The following is a 22,500-nucleotide window of genomic DNA, read 5'->3' on the forward strand; positions in this document are numbered from 1 at the left end:
ATAACCTCCATATAAATAATACTCAAGTGTTTTGTGTCACAGTTCTCAGAACAGTCTCTCTGTCACGACGTCCCTCTCTGTCGTAGAGCAGAGAGATCGTTTGGCCCAAATGCTGAAAAATTGAAGCATGAATTTGTTGAGCCACATTGTTTTGGTGTTTGAAATAGGTTCATGAAGATAGTGCAACATGTGAGTAAAATCGTAGATAAACGCCTCACATGAGATTTTGTGATATGGCTGAGTCGTAGTGTCTGTCACTTTAGCCACATTTTGCTGTGAGTCACGTACGATCTCACAAGAATATATAAAGGAAGTTGGAGAGTCGACAGATTCTCACAACATTTAAACCGTATTTCTACTCTGTGTCATCACAAAGATTTTAATAGAAACATCCGTCGACCTCAGAGGGTTAAATTGTTAAATTAAATTGCCTCTGCTGTTCCTTGTTCGTAGTGGAGGTGTAGTGGCTCAGGAGGTAGAGCGAGTCGTCCACTAATCAAAAGCTCCTTCAGCCCACATGTTCCTGATGGCCGCTCCGTCAGTGTGTGACTGTGTGTGTGGCGTGGAGTGATGTGTAGAAGAAAGCGCTGTGTGAATGGGTGAATGTGGCTTGCAGTGTAAAGTGCTATATAAGTGCAGCCCATTTAGTATTTTCTGCACCTCACCAACTGCTTCCTGTTTACACTGCACGCCTACACTGAGCATGTGATATGTTTTCAGGCGTGTTGGTAAGGACGGAGGTTATTTCTGATTTTGCTGTAGTTTTGTGGACGTAGCATGAAATTACTAAAAACAACATAAGCACCTGCACAGTGCATCATCAGGAAGGTGTGGTGCTCCTCTTATGGAACTTCCTGAAAACCAGTTTTCAGTACAAAAGAAATCCTTCTCCTTTAGCTTTATCTGTTAGCGTGTATGTTTAAAAAGATGCTCCGACTCTTACTTGGAGGGAATGACTCCAGTTTGGTGAAGAGCAGTCGGTTTGAGTTTGGTTTTACAAACAAAAACTCTGAAAGACTGAGAAAGGCTGTCCGCACTAATGTTAAATTACTGATCAAATAACTGAGTGAACAAAAAGCTTGGAGAGAAGAAACACCAGCTTTCTCTCTAGTTACATAAACCACCCGCTCCTCTTAATTCACTGAGAAAAACCTGTCACCTTATATTCATTTCTCTCGGCTTTAGGATGATACTACCTCCTTCCTCCTCCCTTTCTCTATTATCCATTAAATCAGTGTTGCAGGCGCTGAAGCAGCTGGACTCCTCACCTCATTCTCTCACAGCAGAACCGTTGGGAACAACCAGAACCAAATGTTCAGATAATTCTGACCGGATGACGGTTCTGCAGGAGGATCTCTGAATGTACACATGATGTGTAAAGCTAGAGAGCTATTGAGAGAGGGATGGCTGTGAAGCTTTGACGAGAGCGCAGCAGACAGGAAGCAGCACAGAGAGGTGATGCGACAGAGGAGAATAGAGGGAGAAGGAGGTAAAGGGGGGAAAGAAAGAGTGCAGGGTGCTGCATGTCGGCGGGTATCAGGGGGAGTATTTGGTGGCCGGGAGCCAGTATGAGTGAGATGAGGGGAGGCGAGTCTGCAGAGCCAATAAATTACAGACCTTCAAGCCCCACTTTACATTAATGGAATGTGCGGCGCCGCTCTCTCCAGTCGGCCGCTGAGATTAAAGAGTGGGGAAATGGCTGTGGACAGGCTCTCCCCGGCCCGGGCTCGCTGTGCGATATGGGCCTTTAGAAACCCACAGAGTGGCCCCGTGGTGCACGGGCCCGTGAAACAGCGATGACTCTGCACGGAGGTCCAGATGGAGCATTTTAGTTATAATATCCATCCCAACAAAACCCGCCAGCTGTCTTTGCTGTGTCATCGCCAGCAGAGCCGGAGAAGGAGGTTTTAGAGCGTCGGCAGTTAATGGTTCAGAATCCTCGTCTGGCTTGTTTGTGTGAAATACTGTGTTAAAGATCGGCTTGTTAGAACCTGGATACAGCGCGCTGCTCACAAGATTTCTTACAGATTATGTGGGATAAAGTGAGCGAGTATGAGAGAATGGCTGAAGCATATCCACCTAAACCCTGCTCCCTTTCACAGCCCCCAAAACCCATTACCCCACCATTCATCTCTCAATTGAACTGTGCCACCGCTGTGTCTCTGTCTGTCTCCTGGTGGTTTTACACTTGTTTGATGGAATCAGATGCATCTGCGAAGATTCAATTAAAATGCCGTTGCCTTTCTTAACTACTTCTCATCGCTGGCGTGTCTCCTGCCAGTCTTTTAAAGTGATTACACACAATTATTTCAATTAGATGTTAGGAAGTAGTGCCATCATCATCAGGCAGTAATCAGGTTGTGGTGGAGCAGTGGGAGACAGAACGCGACAGCTCCTCTCATTCTCTTTCATTAAAGATGGAGGAGAGCGTTTTTCCCCTCTTTTTTATTTTCCTGCTTTTTTTTTTTCCACCGTGTGACACACTTTGAGAGACACAGAAAAACAACACTTGTCGCCCCTTCAAGCTGTTCTCATCTCTGCTAATGAATGAAATCCATTTCTTATAAAGTATATTTTTTTGGGCTTTTTATGCCTTTAATGGACAGCACAGTGGAGAGTGACAGGAAACGGGGAGGCAGAGAGAGGGGGAATGACATGCAGTGAAAGGCCGTCCGATGCGGGATTCGAACCGGGGCCGACTGCAGCGAGGACTGTAGCCTCTACACATGGGGCGCCTGCTTAAACCACTACGCTACACGACGCCCCATGAAATCCATTTCTGGATCTCTTTCTGAGAGACGGGTGAAGATGAGGGATTGAGTGAGACACAAAGGACGAGCAGGCCTCCTGTTGTCTCCTGGACAGAGTCAAATAGAGCGGGAAGAGAAAGAGACATTAACAAATAAACAAAAACAAAAGCAAATCTTCCTCCTGTTTTGTTGAATTCAAAAAAGCCTTCGATTCAATTTGGCAAAAGTGTCTGCTGCGAATACTGTTGGGGGGGGGGGGCTGTGACATCATTAACTCTGTGTACACAAACAACAAGTGCGCCGTCAAGACTGGCACTGAACTTACAGACTTCTTTTCCCAAAGCCGGGTTTCAGCCGGAGTCCAGCCGTCTTCAACATGTTCATCAATGAACAGACGGGAGCATGGAGCAGCTGGCACCAGCCCAGCACACACACACCATCTCATGCTCCTGTCTCCAACCAGCACCACCTCTCCCAGACCTGGGCCTGGACTGCCAATCTCACCAAGACACACGTGATCAGACTCCAGAACCACCATTAGAAATCCTTGCTAGATACCGTTGAGCTACTAAACATCCCTTAATTTCCTGTGCAGTTCAAATCTGGCTGAAATTATTGGACCCTGCTGTAGAATTCCCCTTGATGGTTGGGAGGTGTGCAGAATACTGCTAACCCATTATCCAGCGGAGCAGAATTAGGACGACACCCACCAATTATAAACATTCAAAAGAAAGCACTTAAATTTTATAATGACTTCGGAGAGAGTGACCCTGACGTACTCCATGACGAAGCTCTCACCTGCAGACCCCAGAGCGACGCCCAGTCAGGGAGCTGGGTCTGGGATCCTGCTCACAAACACAAGCAGAGAGACGAGACTGGGTCATGAAGTTACACCATTGGTCAGAGTGTTGGGAGTTTCCTGATTGGCCCGTTGAGTCCAAGCTATTTCTAATGGGGGGTGTTGCAGCTGCAGTGTTGTCAACATAACACACATGTCACTGATTGAGAGACTTTTATTTCGGAGGGGCGGAGCAGCAGTTTGTGATGCAGATGGCGGCTGTGTGTGATTTTTTTTGTCAGACGGCGTCGTGGTTCTAAAATTCAGGATTTTAGCAGCAGCTTTGAAAAGCTTCAGAAGTGAAGGTGTGATGTTAATGAGCTGCGTCTCAGTCACTCGTTCCGTCGTCTGACAACAGAAACACAAGAACACGTCAGTGAGAACAGCTTTAATGTCAGTATTACTGTATGTGTGAGCACAGACAGGCTGAATGGAAACACAACAAGTCAAATACATGATTTACGGCGGTTCGTCGCGGCTCAGCCGTGTTGTTTCTTATTTAGTCCTGCCCCCTCTTGAAATATAAAACTATATTTTTCCTTCTTCCTCCATGTAATGCGATTTACAATGAACAGAAACAAACACAAAGACTTGCTTTCTTTATGTTGTCCCAAGTCGCTCAGCAGGAGTTGCTGGTTGTGGTGGTGTGTGTTTCTCCTGGGGCTCCAGCGAGTCGTCCTTGAGGAGCAGAGCAGGAGCTCCCCTGGGACTGAGGTATGGAAACAGAGCCGGTGCAGGAGCTGCTGGGGCTCTGTGTTGTGATAACAGAGGCTTTGCAGGAGGAGACACACACAGCATAATGAACAACCGGCCGCCCACTGCAGCACACGACACACACACACACACACACACACACACACACACACAGACACACAGACACGCACACACACAGCTGCACATGTGTACTCACAGTCAAACTCATGTTCTCACAGTGATTGCATGTTTTTTTTTAATCCCGTCTTTCATTTATTGTATTATTTCCACACGTCTTAATTCACAATACACACGCACACACACACACACACACACACACACACACACACACACACACACACACACACACACACTGTTATGAGGCAGCCCAGCCCTCTGCAGCACATGCTTGGTTGCTTAGCTGAGGCCACGCTGACTGCATGTCTTACAGCAGCATCAGTATGCTACAGGCATGGTCCTGTGTCTGCACCCCCCCCCCCGTCCACCTCTCCTTTATGCCTCCCGCTCAGTTCTCTGTCTTACCTCCATCACTTTCTCCATGCTCACTTGGCTCCTGCACTCACTCCTTCCCTCTTCTCTCCCTCTCCTGGTGTAAGACAGAACCAGATCTGGGCTAGTTCTTACCTCTGAGCTCTGGCGTGTTTTCCTCGTCTCGTTTCTGTTTTTTCACCTCCTTATCTTTGAACTGTGTGTTTTCCTGTACGCTCTCTCTATTCCACTTCCTCACTCCCCCGTCTCCCTCCTTCACCACGTCTTTTCATCACTGCCGGCTGGGGTTCTGGGTTTTCGGGTCCAAGTGGGAGGAGCATGCTAGGCTACTCATACCGTCAGGATCCAGTCATATTGGCTTATGTTGTTGTTCTGCTCCTTCCACTCCTCTGTTGTATTGTAACCAGGGGATGGGCCCATTAATTGCCCCACTGATGGCTGTCATCATCCACACCCCTGTATGTCCGACACACAGGGGTAGATTGTGTGTGTGTGTGTGTGTGTGTGTGTGTGTGTGTGTGTGTGTGTGTGTGTGTGTGTGTGTAGGTCTCAGCGGGTGTCTGATGGGAGGGTGCTCAAGTGTGGAGGACTCATCATGGGTTATTAGGAGCATGCAGGGGGGCCATCAAGCGTGAGAGAGAGAGAGTCATTCCCAAAGCAAACCAGTGCTGGTCCTAAATTGTGGCTTTGAAAGAGACTTGATGAGTTTTTCCTCGTCGCGCTTCTCAATGTTTTTTTTTTTTTTGTAATTTTGTATAAACCTTTGTTGCCATGAATAATATATTTTGACAGAGTGACACTCAACTTTATGAAGGGGGGGGGGGTTTAAGAGTGGTCAAAACCTCAGTCAGCAGAAGCCTGACTTTCAGTTTTTAGTCCTCACACCAGGAACACACTGCCTGCGTTGTGTGTGCGTGGCGGCTGCGTCGCTGAACTGCTGCGTCTCTGCGTTGCTGTTGCTGCAGCTCTGTCTCTCTACTCCACTACTCGAATTTCTTATTTCTTTTTGACAGAAAACGTCAGTAAAATGTCTCTGTCTCCACATGCAGCTGCCAAAATGGTTCAGAAGTATATTTTTTTATGTCTGTATCATATTCAGTTTCAGTCTTGACATTGAAACTATAGTGGAAGGTGTCAGTTTTATTTCATATGACTGTTATGATGTGACTATGACATAAACAGGTCAACAGGTAAAAACACACAAACGCCAAATCTCTGGATCACGTGACGCAGCTGTGAGGCAGTGTGTCCGCTCCAACCTGTTAGCATGGGCGCCGAAATGAAAACCAAGACGTTATGCAGCCGCCACGCACACGCAACGCATCCAGCGTGTTCCCGACCTTACTGTGAATCAATCTCTTAAAACACAGGATCATAACACTTCCCATAATGCAGAAAATCCTTAGCAACTTTTGCAGGCTTTCTGTTATAAAATGTGTCGTCTCCAAGCCCAAGCTACAGTGACCCTGCTGACATCACTATGACATCATCAGGGTCATTTTAGAAAGCTCCTTGTCAGAAGACATTATAGGACAGTGTCCACAGGCTCAGAGTGAACTGACAGTGACATTAGAAGAAATGGCGGCGATAAACGTACTTTCTGTCATAGTGACAGGCTTCAGATGGACGGACACACACACACGTACATACGACACACACACTGGGATCCGGCCACTGTTCATTTCCTGCGCAGCACATGAAGGCAGATAAGGATAAAGGATAAGAATCTAGACGGTCTTGTACGCCATGATTAATTCATTTCATATTCTGCTTGCCTAGAATTTATGTGCAGTTAATATTTAATATTCCTACGCGTTTTCACATGATTGCAACATGATTGTGAGCGGGACACATCGTGGGTGTGCGTGTTTGGGAGGTGAGAGAGGGGGCAGGGGGGGGGGGGCAGTGTGAAGGGTTAAATCACACGTTTTTGTAAATTGCATTGTTAACACTGTTTGTGCTCGACAGTAATGCTAATGTGATGCTTAAGTAATAGAAACAGAACACAACATTAACCCTCTGAGGTCTGGAACGTTTCTACTAATATCTTTGGGGTAATACAGAACAGACACGTGGTTCGAATGTTGTTAGACTCTGTAGACTCTTCAACCTCCGCCTCATATTCTTAGAGATCATGTGACTCACAGCCGGAGCCAGAAGGCCAATAAGGAGGCCTCTAATATTTGGTTCATTTGAGGCATTTATTATACTTTTATCTACTATTTAACTCATATATTGTGCTGTTTTTAGGAACCCAAGCCTTTGATAAATCCATTTCAAGCTCCAAAACAATTCATCCACATCAGTAAAGGTTTGTTTTCACAAGAGATTTGATTGATTTCACAAACCGAGCTTCAATTTTTCAGCATTTGCAGCAAATTATCTGTTTACAAAGCACTCTGAAACAAAAGGGTGGTGGGGGGGGGGCTCATTATAGAAAGAGCTGAGCTTGTTTTTAAAAGTGTGATATAAAGACTTCGGTATTATGTTACATCATGTCATGTAAGTACCTTTTAATAAAAAGGTGAATTTAATAGAATATTTAAAAATTGAGAAAATACCCTCAAACCTCAGAGGGTTATATCTGAACAAGAGAGAGGAGGAGATGTGTGTGTGTGTGTGTGTGTTGTGTGTGTGTGTGTGTGTGTGTGTGTGTGGGGGGGTGTTATCAGCATCACCATATGTATTTCAGTGGGGGGGGGGTGTTGTTGAGCATCTGAGCAGTGTGAGAATAAACACAGAGCACCTCCAGCTTTATTATCCTGCTGTATGAAATTAGTCTTCAGTTAGTTTTTTTTCCATTTGTGCCACAATGACTAACTACATAATGTTTGTTGTGCATCTTATACATTAAACTCTCTCCGCTGGAAACAGGCTGCATGCAGAAGAACAAACACACGGAGTAAATGAGAGAGAGAGGAGATACAGATTTCATCTCACATAATGCAACCCTTGAAATTGTTCATAATATGTTCATAATTGGAGCCTTTAATAAGCCTGCTGTGAGGTCATGCGGTATTAATGGTGTGTATTACAATTATTTACTAGATTCACAGAGCAGCTGAGACTCTGGATAATCTCCCATGATGTATTACACCAGAAACACGCAACACAACGTATGTTGCTTCATCGCAGAGAGAGAAGCGTGTTCGGGCTTTTACTGAAACAATAACAAACAACCCTCGCACTAACCATCAGACAGCAGCTTTACACACTAACCCTGTTTGCTTATGGTGCAAATATTATAAATATGGCCTCTATGTTCATAAGTACTGTTTCATTTAAATATTATTATATTTCTAACCACTTTAGGAAGTGCGTGTTATTACAGCATGAAGTGGGGGACATGTGAACTGCACACAGAAAGCACATGTAGGCTATAATTTCATCATGTCAATAATAATAAAACTGTAGTTTTCCAATGCTCTCTGTTGCTCTGAGGTAAACAAAACACACATGAATTTTTCAACCGCTCAGCAACAACGGATAATAATTATTATCGATGACTGTTTGTAAAGGCAAACTCAGTGTGGAAAGACGAGGCAGGAAGCAGCAGTGATGGCATGACTGTTCATCAGCCTGACCTACAGTCAACTTAAATGTCCTCACAGAGATGTTTCAAAACTTAATGAGTCCTCACAACCATAGAAAGACGTGCACACACACACACACACGCACGCTGCAGACTGTCATGTTGTCGTATTGTGAAGCTGCAGAATATGAAGTAAGAGCCAAAGGGCTGAGGGAGAAGTTAATTAGAGGCCAGGCCAGCCATCCCCACCTTGTGACCCACTTCTACCCCTCCCCATTAGCCCCCCCCCCCCAATCTGTCATTCACAGTCCCACCTCTGCTAACGAGCTTATTCGGTTCCATACATTGTGTCTGCAGCTGTACCTTCCTCTCCGTACAGCGCTCGGCTTTCATTTCCTCCACCAGGAAGAGAGAGAGGTGGCCGTTTGTTCCCACCGTGTCTCCAATTAGATGTTCCTCTATTCATCCCTCTGTTGTTCCTCCCTCCTCCCTCCTTTCTCCTCCTCTCTCCTCTCTCCTCTCTCCTCTCTCCTCTCTCCTCTCTCTCCTCTCTCCTCCCTCCTCTCTCCTCTCTCCTCTCTCCTCCCTCCTTTCTCCTCTCTCCTCCTCTCCTCTCTCCTCCTCTCTCTCCTCTCTCCTCCTCTCTCTCCTCTCTCTTCCTCTCTCCTCTCTCCTCTCTCCTCCCTCCTTTCTCCTCTCTCTTCTCTCCTCTCTCCTCCTCTCTCTCCTCTCTCCTCCTCTCTCTCCTCTCTCCTCTCCCTCCTCTCTCCTCTCTCCTCTCTCCTCTCTCCTCCCTCCTTCTCCTCTCTCTCTCTCCTCTCCTCCTCCTCTCTCCTCTCTCCTCCTCTCTCTCCTCCCTCCTTTCTCCTCTCTCTTCCTCTCTCCTCCTCCCTCCTCTCTCCTCCTCCTCCTCCCTCCTTCTCCTTTCTCCTCCCTCCTCTCTCCTCTCTCCTCCCTCCTTTCTCCTCTCTCTTCTCTCCTCTCTCTCCTCTCTCCTCCTCCCTCCTCTCTCCTCCTCTCTCCTCCTCTCTCTTCTCTCCTCCTCACTCCTCTCTCCTCCTCTCACTCCTCTCTCTCCTCCTCTCTCCTCTCTCTTCTCTCCGCCTCTCTCCTCCTCTCTCTCCTCCTCTCTCCTCCTCTCTCTTCTCTCCTCCTCTCTCTCCTCTCTCCTCCTCACTCCTCTCTCCTCCTCTCACTCCTCTCTCTCCTCCTCTCTCCTTCTCCTCTCTCTTCTCTCCTCCTCTCTCCTCCTCTTCTCTCCTCCTCTCTCCTCCCTCCTTTCTCCTCTCTCTTCTCTCCTCCTCTCTCTCCTCTCTCCTCCTCACTCCTCTCTCCTCCTCTCTCCTCCTCTCTCTCCTCCTCTCTCCTCTCTCTTCTCTCCTCCTCTTCCTCCTCTCTCTCTCCTCCTCTCTCCTCCTCTCTCTCCTCTCTCCTCCTCTCTCCTCCTCTCTCTCCTCTCTCTCCTCCTCTCTCCTCCTCTCTCCTCCCTCCTCCTCCTCTCTCCTTTCTCCTCCCTCCTCTCTCCTCCCTCCTCCCTCCTTTCTCCTCCCTCATCTCTCCATCCTCTTGTTCTGTCGTCTGCTGCTGGTGGAAGCTGGTTGTAAAACAGGCTGTCTTATCCAAATGGAGACGAGCCCCGCGGTCACCATAGTTTTGTCATATTAGCCTCTTTAGTGTGTGTGTGTGTGTGTGTGTGTGTGTGTGTGTGTGTGTGTGTGTGTGTGTGTGGTGTGTGTGTGTGTGTGTGTGTGTGTGTGTGTGACATTAGCCTCACAGTCACAGGTAATGATCTCATCTCCCCGCCGGTGACTGGAGGCCTACAAAGAAAATTACACACACACACACACTGGTATTGTAATGATACTCTGAAGGGCTACCTGACAAGTGCTTTTTCGTAATGCTCTGCCCCCCCCCCCCCCCCCCCCCCCCTCTCCTCCTCCAGGTGCATTTCCTTCTTTGAGGAGCAGTGATATGGACTCCAGGTGTGGTGACACCCAGGTATGTATGTACATCAGACGCATCTCGCCCCGTCATCACATCACAACCTGCTATTGTTCTGTTACTTCTGTAACTAAATCACTCCCTCAGTTCTGTGTTCACAGTTTTCTTCCTCTGCCTTTTCATTGAAGCCTGCTGAGTGTGAGTTTCCTGCACATGCACGGCGCCCTCTGTGATAGTGTCCGCGGCTCGTTGCAGTACTTACTAACAGACTCCCATGTTTTATGGATGTAAGAATGACCTTTTGTGTGATTCTCCTTCTATCAGTGATGATGCAAAATGACAGTGACTCATAGGTTTCATAAATTTTGGACACAGGTTAAATGAGTTTACATGGCAGACGGCGACGGCGACTACAATAGAATATTTAAATCAAATCCATACGAGTCCAGAATACAGATGGAGACGCAGCAAATAGAACAGACTGTGATGGAATAGAAGATGTGCAGCTTCCATCTCCACACGTCTCACTAATCACACAAACACTGGGGAGGGACAACAATGCCAGAACAGGGGGGGGGGGGGGACACACACATTTCAACGTGATTGGCAGGTAGAGATCGTGGTGCGATCTGATTGGTTAAAGAACACCTGAAGTCAGCTGATTACAAGCAGTGGGGGTGAGAGAGAGAACTGAATGGAAGCTGGTGCTGAGCTTCGTTAGAAACAATAACAGGCACAATAAGTAAAAACAGGCTGATCTTGTATCAGAAATCGATCGTTCATTGGAAACTTTAATGAACGTCGACAGGTTGACGTGGAGTTGTACTGGACATGTTCTGTCTGTGTGACGCTGCACCTCACGGTTTCAATGCAACAAGCTCAACCTGCTGTTTAGAGCCAACATTTGTTTATCTTTGAATCCTGCAGCCCCTCCACCTGCTATCAGATCTGATGTTTTTTAGCTGTGAGCAGCCCCCCCACCCCATCCCTCCACCCCCCCACCCCCACCCCACAGACACACCATGATGCTTTTATATTCCTGCCTCTCTATTTTTCTATTTATACCCACTGAGATGAGCAATGAGCCCCAGGCAGCCCTCACTCACCAACCCAGACACACACACACACACACACACACACACACACACACACACACACACACGCTGTGAGTTACGGCCGAGGTGGAGGTTAGAGGGTTTCATCAACAGTGTGTCTGACCATATGAACTAATGTAATGCAGTTAGCTGTATTGTCAGGCCTCAGAAAGCACAGACAGGGCTGCAGCTCCTGCTGTGTCCTTTGCTTTCAGCTGCACGGATCACAGGAAAAATCCACTCTGGGGAAAAAAACAAAAACACTAGCATTTGCTTTTACTGTGATATTTCTCTTTCTATGTTTGCAAAGAAGAAAATGCAATAAACAACAGAGTTGAAATGATCTTGACGTGGAGAGACACGTTGGGCTAATTGGGGAGATTTTATGAGACTGTGGGTTTTGCAGTTTGTAGCTGTTCAAAACAAAAACAAAATATTTCTGAAATATAAAACCTCAAGTTTAAATGAATCCCAGAGTCACTGGAGTCTTTACGTTTCATCGTTACCAAAGACGTAGCATGAGAGATTGAAGGTGCCGATACTACTCCAGAAATCTGAGGGTTTTTAAGCTTTAATTACCTCCAACAATCAAAAAAAAACAATTAGCAGTGAGCCGATTAACCTGCACGCTGAGTGTGACCTCCACTGCAAGCTGAGTTTATCATATCAAAGACATGCCTGCACTTGTTTACCTGCACATAGAGGAGTAGAGCTGCAGCACTACTGTGTAAGTGAACCAGTTAAAAATGAATGAAGACAACATCCATGAGAAACAGCCGGCGCTGCATTATTTACAGTGTTGAGAATACACCCAGACTGTGTCAGTTTGACTCGTTACACCTCCTCTGCCCTCTTTCACTCTCTCTCCCAGTACAAGCACACACACACACACACACACACACACACACACACACACACACACACACACACACACACACCTCTTCTTAAGGGTTAGGAGAGGATTCGCTCTGGTTCTCAGGGTTTACCGGAGGTCGATGGGGGTCAGCATCATGTCTCCTCAGCCTGGTGGAGCAGGTTGTCAGGAGGACTGTAGCAGCAGCAGATCTTCAGTTCACACTGATGATTTCTGGATTTGATTTCTATCATCTCAGTGTATTTCTTCATAGATAAAGGTAGATGTGCTGGTTCTCAGTGCTCAGGGACGAGGCATTTTGAGGAGATGTTTATCCAGGATGGAGATATCAGAGGAGACGTTTGGTTTTACAGTAAAGGAGGAAGGATGAATGTATGATTGCAAAGGTCTCGACTTTGAATTAATTTGGTCTGTGATTGTTGCCTGATTGATGCTCTTGTACAATAAGGAAATACCTGTTGTATTTATATATATATTTAGTCATTTATATTTACCAGTTTAGTAGTATGCAGCCCGTCTCGACCACAAGAGAAGCTGTCAGTGTTGGTGTCTGAGAAGTTCTCTTCATGACGGCTCTCTCCGGGAGCATCGGCTCACACATCACACTTCACTAGAGTCTTTGCAGCTGCTGTAGAAAGATGCCAGGCCCATGTTTTATGTAGAAGTGTAGAAGAACAGCAGAGAGGAAGTTCCTTATTGAGGTTTTACATTGAGGCAGGTTGTGTCTAAAGTTATATGTTATATGTTTTGGCACAAACGCAGTAAGATCTAAACACGTTTGTGGTTTTATATGTTGTATTAGATAGTAAACAGCAGGTTGTACAGTTTGTACGGTGGCCCTGAGAGCTCAACATGCTGCACCTTCACAGAACACATGCAAAGAGACAAATACCAGCTAATTCAGAAAATATCCTCATCAATCTGAAAACACCTGAGCTGCAAACACGCTGCAGGTAGCACAAGTGACTGCAAGAGTTTCCAGGGGACACTTAAGAGTGATGAACCACGAGCCGCACTTCCTGTTTTTAATCACGCTTTACATTATTTCACATTGAACTTTCTTCTTGTAACTCCTGCATGAATTAATAGATAAACAAAGAAGAGCTGCAGAATCGTCACTAACAGAAAGGAGATGAAAATTAGCTTCATTAACTACTATAGGAAAAAAACAAAAATCATCAGTTACTAATGTTGCTGCTAATGCTGTCACCTCCAGTAAGACCCTGTTAATCTGTTCCTCCTAATAAACTCCTTTAATTACTTCTCAGACACAAATTATGTTCCTATTATGTTACATGCACACATTCACAAAATACTTCAGCGTGGGATTAATGCAGCCGCGTTTGTTTCGTCCTAATCTTTTCAACTCACACACATAATTGTCTTTCACACACAAACCAGAGTTGCTGCGGCAACGGGCGGCCGCTTTAACGTATGTAGAACGTATGTAGGTGGGGATCAATACAGCGTCACATTCTGATCAAACTGTCAGAGACCATCTTTCTTTGGACGGACGGGATGTTTCTGCTGCAGCTGGTGTTTGTTTGTCAGAGCGGTTCAGGACGTCAGGGCTGATGGAGAACCATCAGTTCAGACTGCCGGGGGGGGGGGGGGGGGGGGGACATCCCCTTTACTTCCTCTTTACTTCCCCTTTACTTCCCCTTTACTTCCCCTTTACTTCCCCTTTACTTCCCCTCTGTTCGGAGGGAAACTGGTGAACGTGTGTTCACATGTTCCATGTCTGTGTATGCATGAGAAGTGTTAATGAAATATGATGGATCCTCCCAGAGGCAAAAGCCCTGAAAGTTACACATCCTGACGAAACATAAACATGTGTGACATCTCAACTCAGCACATCTTTATATCTAACCCCCTGAGGGTTCACACACACACACACACACACACACACACACACACACACACACACACACACAATCTCCCCTTCCCTTGTATCAACTTCATACAAGTCAACCTGTCACCTAGATTTACTCTCTCTCTGTCTCTCTCTCTGTCTCTCTCTGTCTCTCTCTGTCTCTCTCTATGTCTCTCTGTCTCTCTCTCTGTCTCTCTCTCTCTGTCTCTCTCTGTCTCTCTCTCTCTCTCTGTCTCTCTCTCTGTCTCTCTCTCTCTCTGTCTCTCTCTCTGTCTCTCTCTCTGTCTCTCTCTCTGTCTCTCTGTCTCTCTCTCTCTGTCTGTCTGTCTCTCTCTCTCTCTCTGTCTCTCTCTGTCTGTCTCTCTCTGTGTCTCTGTCTCTCTCTCTATGTCTCTCTGTCTCTCTCTCTCTCTCTGTCTCTCTCTGTCTCTCTCTCTCTATGTCTCTCTGTCTCTCTCTCTGTCTCTCTCTCTCTCTCTCTGTCTCTCTCTGTCTCTCTCTCTCTCTCTCTCTCTGTCTCTCTCTCTCTCTGTCTCTCTCTGTCTCTCTCTCTGTCTCTCTCTCTCTGTCTCTCTCTCTCTGTCTCTCAGTTTAATAACACGACGGTACAATAAGAATAATCTGTGGCGTTGTCACATCTCCATCTGCATGTGAGCGTTTTCAGATTCACTGTATTTCCCCTCACCTCCCTCGTCTCGCCGCGCTCCTTCACTCTCTTCACGTCTGTCAGATGTTTGATATCCTGACACATCTGAGTTATTGAAGAGTGGCATGCTTTTTGAAAGACATGGTTCAGCTGTGATATTTCCTCTGTGGGAGGGTCTGGTGGTCTGGCTTCTCACTCTCTCACTCACATACGACAGCCCAGTGTTGGCGGCTTCATTAGCGCTGTAGGATTCAGTAGGTGAGACGGGTCAAAGCTAATCTCGTTCCAGTTTAGATGCGTCTCTCAAATTCACCTCCAGACGTATTGACACGTTTTCAGAGGAGACTGTGTCATTTACAGGCGTCAGCTGATGTTTGATTACAAGGTCACGTGACGGCAGCGAGCCACGCAGCCCAACAGTCTCAGCTTTTAATAGTGTGCAGAGTATTTACATGAAGGAAACAGCAGCAGAGATCCTGTAGCTGCATCCCATAGGACGTGGGTGAAATCCAGCCATTGCCATATTTTCTAGATAGAAATCAAAATCTTTTGTGTCTGTAGCACTTTTGTTAGTATGAGCCTGCAGCCTGGTGATCTGTTTATCAGCCAATCAAAATAAACCCTCAAACTTCCTCCAGACGTGTTTTAATCCTCTGCTGTGATTTGTGTTTTCTTTAAATTAATGTTTTCACACATAAAAAGTGAAAAAAAAACAAACACTGTAAACACATCTACTCTTACTTCCTCATTGAGAGGTGAGGGAGTAGGTAAGCCCCGCCCACCACCTGCTGGCTCCAGGTGGACAGGTGAGAGAGCAGAGAGTGTGAAGATGGTGAGAGGAGGAAACATCAGAGAGACTCAGTCAGACCCAGACTCAGAGGAGGAGTCTGTTGAGACCAGAACCAGAGACTAGCAGACGGGTCAGAACCGTTAGCGCAGTTAGCATCTTTTATTTGTTTATGTTGTTTGTTAGCTTGTAAATGGCAGTGGCTGGCACAGTGTTTGGCTAATTGTTGGGCTAATGCTAACTCTCTCTCTTTCTACTGACAAGGTTTCGGGTGTATTTAGCCCCGCCCCCACAGGTTGACAGGATTGGTTCCTGAGGTCTGTGATGTATGAAACCCTGAATCTGTGTTTATGAGACTGTGATTGGTTGACTGCAGCTCAAGGTGGAAACATTCAGTCATGGTGTGGATGATTATTTCATTCATGATATGACTTATATCTGTTGTACCTGTACCTGTCGTATTATATAAAAACATCATATGGACGTTAATGAGGTGGAACACTTGATGTTCATTGGAGGAGGGTCTTTAATGTAAGGATAACTAATCAGCTTTTAACCAGAAGATGTTATTGGAAAGCTTCTGATATACATGTTGAACACGACTGAGGCACATGCACTGAATGAGGAGATGTTTACTGTGTGTGTGTGTGTGTGTGCGTGTGTGCGTGTGTGCACATGCTGTGTCAGTATGCCATTGGCTGAATGCATGAGCAACATCCAGAACCTGTTTATCCTGTGAGCTGCTCCATTAGCTGGATGCAGGGAATTAAACTGTCTTTCCTGCTGCTGCCTCCTCTCACACTGGAAACCTGCAGTTTGTTCAGTTGCTGCACTTTGACTAGAAGCACGTGCTCCAGGTTTCATCCGTCCACGTCCACGTCTCGTTGTCTCGTCTGTGGAGGGACAGATTACGGCTCCGTCGTTCATATCTGACCTTGTTTTAATGCTTCTTACCCAAATCTGATGTATGTGCAGTTTACCGGATGTTGGTCAACATGTTATGTGTCACATGGCTTAAGGTTTTAACCAGGCTTACTGTATGTCCAATGATGAACTGTCATACCCTACAGCACTGTACCCTGCTGCCTCTACAGTAGCTCAGCAGTGCAGAGCTGTGCTCAGGCAATTAGAGAGCTGCCTTTGTTGCCTTTAACGAGTTTGACCCGTTTTGCTGATAATCTGCATAAATTTCCATTCTTTGTCCTCTTCTCTGGTTTTCTGTCTCTGTCTCTTCTCTCCCTGTCTGTCCCCAACTTTCTCTCTCTCTCTCTCTCTCTCTCTCTCTCTCTCTCTCTCTCTCGGTGTATGTGTGAATTAGAGGAAACAATGTGAAAGTGTTCTGTGTGAATGTCACGAGGGAGCTGACCTTCACATTCTCACTGGAGCTCATATCCATCTGGACGATTCCCATGGATCACCCCAAAAAGAGCCACGTGTGTGTCTGTGAGAAAGTGCTGTGTGTTTATGCGATTACATCACTGCAGGTGTGTGTGTGTGTGTGTGTGTGTGTGTGTGTGTGTGTGTGTGTGTGTGTGTGTGTGTGTGTGAGTGAGACGGGAGTGAGAGGAAAGGGTGAAAGAAAGCTGCTGCCTTGCCCATATGAGCATCCAGGATTTATCTGTGCAGCCAAGCTGAGACAGATAGAGTGAGAGAGAGAGTAGGAAGGTGGGTGAGGGAGGGAGATACTGAGGGAGGGAGATAGACAGGAGGGCTCTGCACAGATAGAGGGAGTAAACTACAGCTCTACTTAGGCAGGAAAACAGACCAGAGGACGGAAAGATGAAGGGAGCGGAGAATGGTGAGGGACCAGGGAGGAAGGACAGGAAGGATGAGGGGATTGACGGAGGGATGAGGAGGAAACGTTCATGGAGAAATAAGGATTTAAAAGAAGTTTTAATACATTGTTCGTAGTGATGATACGGATATCAACTCTAACAGCTAACAGCGACATCTTTGCTCATAATGGTTGGATTTAAAGGTGTAGAGTCTCCACATTTACTCGTCCCTTTAACTTCAGTTTCTGTTTCTGTTAGCGTCTTTGATTACCTTGAAAAGCGCTTTATAAATACAATGTATTATTATTAGTATTAGTATTATTATTAGTATTAGTATTAGCATTAGTATTAGCATTTGCTCAGTGTTGGGCGTGGATGCGCTAAACGAGCACATACTGTATCTGTTTGCACTAAAAAGCTGTTTGCCTCCCACCAAGACATGAGAAGAAGAATAGTGTTTTACAGCAGCTCCTGAGGATTTACGGCAGCGGCAGAAAGAGCTAAAATCACTGCACGTTTCAGCTAATGAAGCCAGTGGTGGAGCCGGCACCAGCCTGTAATCTATTTCATGTTTTTCAACCGCTGCATAATTTCATGCAGGCTGAATAAAATTTCCATTTGCTGCACCTCTCTTTTTTTTTTTTTTTCACTTTCTGCATAATAATAATAATAAAATGTATGTAGAGCTGAATTACATTTGTAAACTGATCTGTTTTGACTTGTTCTGCTTTATGACACATTGTTTAAGTGGTAAAACATTTATTCACGTTGGTTTTTCTCGGCTTGTAAGAGTCTGTGCGACTCTATCGTAGGAAACAGTGAAGTGGCAACGACAAGAGGCTGGGGGGGGGGGGGGCTCATTAAATAAATGTATAAAAAAATAACATGCACTAGTTTGTTCTAATGTGTGTGTGAAGCTTTGAGCTAGCTCTCTGTGGAGCCAGTCGAACCATGATGCTGGAGACGAATGAGAGGAACCAGGTGATCTTGTTGGTGGGAGTCTTCAGGTTCAGTTTCCACAGCGACATGTTGGACTCAGTGATCCGTCAGGAACCTACCACTTAGTGTGGTAGAAGCTGAACGAGGGCTCAACTCTATTGCAGGATGAGTTTTCTCTCTTCTGTTCGTAAACATCTGTCTACAAACTCTGTCCTTTTAAACCCTGATGATGGAGGTTTTTAAGGAAGTTGATTGTGTTTAAAATGAAGCAGACTGCATCATTCCTCCGTGACTAATGCTCCACCACTGACTCTCATGTCTCCACCAACATGGTGGAAACCCAACCCACAGTACATCCCTTTCTTTTTCTTTCTTTTCTTTTGACTTACTGAGAGGGAGCGGGAAATATTCCCAAACCTACATCGCTGTTTGAATGTGGAAGTGTGTGTGTGTGTGTGTGTGTGTGTGTGTGTGTGTGTGTGTGTGTGTGTGTGTGTGTGAGTGTGTGTGTGTGGGGGGGGGGGGGGGAATTGTGTCCACACTGAGGCTCCTAAACTCCTGACAGCAGCACTCCACATCCGGAGAGGAGGATGATCTGAGGCCAGGAAGTGTGGGAGAAAAGGGGGAGGAGGAGGTGCTGGGACAAAAAAGTGAAAGGAGGAGGTGTGGATTAAAGAGGGGAGGGGGGGTTAGCTGAACAATGTTAACGCTTGAGGGCGAAAGCAGCAGGAAGAGCATGAAACGGCAGAACACAGTGATTCAGTCTCGTATTAGAATCTCCTTTTGTCTTATTAATCAATAATGGTTGGACAGACGGCAGAGCTCTGTCTCCAGGCCTCTGAGATCGCTTCATCTCTTCTTCATATCTCTTCATTGTTAACTTGGAGCGTTGAGCTGTCCCCCCGCTCTCGCAGCACGACGGTTACACACCGTGGCGAGCTCGCCAAGTCCATGACTCACACACAGATGCAAACACACACACGATTTAGGGCCGCACGACTTCACAGCAGGTGGTTAACCAATCAATAGTCTGAGCTGAATGACTGCTGCCTGCTGCATTCATGACTCAGTGAGTGTGGCCTGTTACTGTGTGTGTGTGTGTGTGTGTGTGTGTTTGTCTGGAGAGAAAGTGATGATGCTGAACTCTGGACACATATATACATAACTTTTTATCTGAAACCTGAATCCATCCATCAGCGCCTCTTCCTCCTCCTCCTCCTCCTCTGTGTCTCCTCATCTTTTCCTCCTTGTAGTTTTCTTAACATACATTTTCTAAATCCTTCCCCACCACCCAGTGCTTTTCTTCCTCTGTCTTCCTCCTCCCCCCTCTCTCTCTCTCTCTCTCCTCTCTCTCTCTCTCTCTCTCTCTCTCTCTCTCTCTCTCTCTCCAACACCACTCCTTGAAAGCTGGAAATCAGGACAGTTCAGCAGTGGAGGGGTTAAGATGAACCCGGCCTTGTGATTGGCTGCCGGCCGGCGGTCTGAACCAGCCTACAGAAAAGAGGTAACCAGGCAACCTCAGAGAGGGAGAGAGGGAGAGGAAAGAAGACGAAGAAGAGGGGGCAGAGGAGCGAGGAGGGGGGAGAAAAAACGCGCTGAAAGAAGCCTGGCATAGTTTTGTGGGGATTGTGGAAAAAGATGTAACGGAGCTTGCACGCGCTCTCCCCGGGATGGAAAACTGGATTACTGTTCCCGCTGCAGCACACTGTGGATGTCTGAACACACCAGGAGCAGAACCGCGGGAATGAATGGATTCTAAAGCCTTTTCGCAAAATGGGAACTAACTGCTGCTTTTCGCTCTAGTGCAAAGGTAAGTGCGCCAGTGCAAACGGCCTGAGCTTTGGGGGGGGGGGGGGGGGGGGGGTGCAGCGCAAGTGCCGCGTCTGGTGCCGCTCCCGCCAGAGCGCAGGGTGCATGAAGTGTGTACTTTGAGCTTGGTGTGTGATAGTTAGTGCAGAGAGGAGCCTGTGGATTCACTCAGCTCTGCCCCGATCACTGCAATGAATTATCTACCGCTGCTGCTGCATCGGGGTTTTACTGTGTGCGCGCGCGTGCACGTGTGTGTCGGGCGGTTGTGAACCCCTTACTGAAATTGTGGTCAGAGGTTGTGTGTGTGCGTGTGCGTGTGTGTGTGTGTGTGATGTTAGGCGGGAGGGAACACAGTGGTTTGCTGCATTTGGCATCTGTCTCCTCGGCGTGTGCGTCTCAGGGCGTCCCTCTGTCGGAGCCTCCGCGCCGTTTCTCAGAGCTTCACTGTGAAGTGATGAGGCCGTGGCAAGTTTTTATTCTGCGTCTCTACGTGCACTGTAGCGTGAGCTGTTTGCCTGATGGGTGTGTGTCCTCTGCCCCCCCAAAGCAGTGTCGCCTGGCTGAGCTTCTCCGTGGTGACTTCTTACCCTCCTTATACCTCGTGCTGAGGCGTCAGTAGATCCATCAGCAGGGTGCTCTGTGACCTTTCTGCTCACGCTTTATTTGCTGTGATTTCAGTGTGTGACCACACTCCTTTTAAACCTGTAGTCCATCTTAGTGAACCACTCAACCTTTCTAACTGACCGCGGCAGTGTTGCTGATGTGGGGGGGGGGGGATGAAAGAAGTGCTGCACGGCACAGTGGAGGTTCTGCGGATGTTGATGGAGTGTTAGTGTAGGAATGTAGTCAGCGGTGTGGAGGCTATAGCTGCTTCTCAGTCACTGGGTTTGGGTTGATGAGAGAGAGAGAGACACTGAGGGGAGGAGGAGTGTGGATGGGCGACCAGGTCAGTTTGCTTTGGGGGGGCCCAGGCTCCGCTGCAGCTAAAAGCCGCATTAATCATGAGGCTGTGGTGCTCTGCAGACCCTCACTCTCTCCTCTCTCTCCCCTGTCTTGCACACAACCTGCATCAGATAGTGCAGATATGTGTGTGTGTGTGTGTGTGTGTGTGTGTGTGTGTGTGTGTGTGTGTGTGTGTGTGTGTGAGAGAGAGAGAGAGAAACTCCTGTCTACATGTTTCATTAAAAACACACTCAGTGACAGTTTGTCGGCTTTTATCACAGACGCAGAATCAGTGTGTTACTCACAAGCGTGGCAGGTGCAGACGAGCCACCTGCGTGTGTGTGTGTGTGTGTGTGTGTGTGTGTGTGTGTGTGTGTGTGTGTGTGTGTGAGTATTACTCAGCAACTGTTCTTCATTGTGAGCTGGCTGGTTGAAGCACTTCTCATCTGTGATATTGTAGCTGCTGCGTGTCACATAGAAACATGAGATTCAGATTTTACATGTAAAAGATTCATAAACCTCATGATGCATCTCCACAGGTTAACCTCCTGGTTTCAGACCAGTTCCAACTTTAAAATATTTACTGCAACATCAATGAATCAGTCTTTTTTCTAGTTGTTGTAAATATAATAAATACATTCTCCAGCTGTTGTTTACATGGAGCTGTAAAAGCAGATTTAGACTTTCTTTTTTCCCAGTGCTGCTGCTGCTTTAAACCAGATAAAGGTTTTGAATACTTCTTCCACTCCTGCCAGGCAGACCTCTTACTTCTGCCTGTATGGGCCCAGCAGGCGACTCCAGGTCGTCATAGAAACCCACAGAGAATTGTGGGGAAACTCAAAGAAAACACTAATGAAGGCTCTCTTTCTCCCTCTTTCAGTTCTCATGTCCGTCTGCTCCGTCTCCAGCCTCCCTTTCCTCCCTTTCCTCCCTGCCCGTCCTGTCCCTCCTCCTCAGCCCCCTGAATGTTTCCTGTGCTGTGTCGTGGCTCTGTGTCTGTGCAGCAGCAACACAATGCTCCTGAATGAATGTTGGACTAAATCTTGAAACAGAAGAGAAAAGATCTTTTAGGTTGTGTAGTCTTGACATCGAGAAATCATTGGAAGCCGGAGCTTACTGTTCCCGTTCCTACGGCTTTTCGCAGCCTTTTGCGAAAGTCGGGTTGTAACTTTGAATTTGTATTTCAGCTGGAGACATGGCGTATCTCTGATATCAAGAAAGACTCCTTTTCACACAGAATAGTTTTTCTGCTGCACAGAAACTATCTGACACCGTGTAAATGTCTGTCAAAGCAACACCTGCAAAGACTGACATCCAGCTCAAGGTGTTTCTTGAGCTGTGTAAAGTTTGACTGAAGGCACTGCTACTTTAGGAGTAAGGGAGGCCATTGAGCACACGATGGCGCGGTGGGTTTCGGTCGAACGTGTCCCCTGAAAACCTGAGGGTTCGGTTCAGGTTCCAACTTAATCAATTGATCTTTAAAACTGCGGCGACAAC

At 46.7% G+C, this 22,500-nt stretch overlaps 1 protein-coding gene and 1 long non-coding RNA gene across 10 annotated transcripts in view; one reads left to right on the forward strand and one right to left on the reverse strand.

Annotated features, from left to right (window-relative positions):
- The window catches only part of dab1a (DAB adaptor protein 1a), a 202,328-nt gene that overhangs the window by 110,622 nt on the left and 69,206 nt on the right, over positions 1 to 22,500 (forward strand). For 4 of the 9 annotated variants that reach the window (XM_056378844.1, XM_056378849.1, XM_056378851.1 and 1 more), the window contains exon 1: positions 19,769 to 20,062. The exons of 1 other annotated variant lie outside the window; for it this stretch is intronic. The gene's annotated coding sequence lies outside the window, so the exon portion shown is untranslated. Of the gene's footprint in view, positions 1 to 10,265; positions 10,322 to 19,768; positions 20,063 to 22,500 lie in introns of those variants that run through there. 4 more of the 9 variants (XM_056378852.1, XM_056378853.1, XM_056378845.1 and 1 more) reach the window with 3 other exon arrangements.
- On the reverse strand, positions 3,964 to 5,119 carry LOC130171065 (uncharacterized). Its single transcript, XR_008828072.1, has 2 exons — positions 4,927 to 5,119; positions 3,964 to 4,359 (listed from the first exon to the last, which is right to left on the reverse strand). It is a non-coding gene; the product is annotated as an uncharacterized LOC130171065 (long non-coding RNA).

This window comes from Seriola aureovittata, chromosome 6 (assembly GCF_021018895.1).
Source record: "Seriola aureovittata isolate HTS-2021-v1 ecotype China chromosome 6, ASM2101889v1, whole genome shotgun sequence".
NCBI classification, from domain to species: domain Eukaryota; kingdom Metazoa; phylum Chordata; class Actinopteri; order Carangiformes; family Carangidae; genus Seriola; species Seriola aureovittata.